Source organism: Euleptes europaea, chromosome 1, assembly GCF_029931775.1.
Source record: "Euleptes europaea isolate rEulEur1 chromosome 1, rEulEur1.hap1, whole genome shotgun sequence".
NCBI lineage: Eukaryota > Metazoa > Chordata > Lepidosauria > Squamata > Sphaerodactylidae > Euleptes > Euleptes europaea.
Window position 1 is genome coordinate 7,481,390 of NC_079312.1, and position 996 is coordinate 7,482,385.

A 996-nucleotide genomic window follows, 5' to 3' on the forward strand; every position below is an offset into this window, starting at 1 on the left:
GTCATGGAATACCTTATCATCCACCTCTTTCACATACCCTGTTGTCATGGGAGTCTCAGTGCTTTTTGCCTCTGTCATTTTAAATTTTTCTAGGAGCTGTTCAATCTTTTTCTCCTGGCACAATTCAAAATATCCTTCTGGGTTTCTGGTAATTTCTACCCCCAGATAATTTTGAATGTCACCAAGATGCTTCATTTTAAACAGTTTTCCAGTTGCCTCCTTAAACCAGTTTAGTTGTTCCTTTGTATGACACAACAAACAAAGATCATCAACATATAAAAATACAACACAGTCAGAGCCCTTTACACATTTGGTAAACATACAAGGATCAGCAACACCTTGCTTAAACCCAAGATTTGCCAATGCTTCACTAATGCATTGGGACCATGCACGTGCACTCTGCTTTAATCCATACAGAGCCTTATGCAATTTTAATACTCCTTGTTTACCCTTGCATTCAAACCCAGGGATCTGCTCCATATATATATCTTCACTTATTGTTGCATTCAAATATGCAGTGGTGAAGTCAAAATGGTGCACTAACATATTATCTCTGACAGCTTTACACAATGCAGCTCTTATAGTATCAGCCTTCACAGTGGGAGCAAATAATTCATCAAAGTCTTGCCCTTCAACTTGGGAATAACCCTTAGCCACAAGCCTGGCCTTACGGAGTATCTTCCCTTCTGGACACTGTTTGACTTTGTAAAGCCATCTGCACCCTATGGCTTTTCTCTGAGCTGGCAGTTTTGTTACAGAGAATACCTTATTCTCTTTCAGGGAATCAAACTCAGTTTGCATGGCTTCTAGCCAGGCCTCCTTTTCCCTGCTTTCCAAAGCCATTACCTCCTGAAAACTCTTTGGTTCTTTGACCTGTACATGATTTACATCAGTAGTCTCAAAACCATACCTCTCTGGGGGAATTCCTTTAGTGCTCCTGCTTGACACCCTAGGAATCTGCCTCCCCTCTTCAGCCCTTGGCGATGAAGCCCTTTG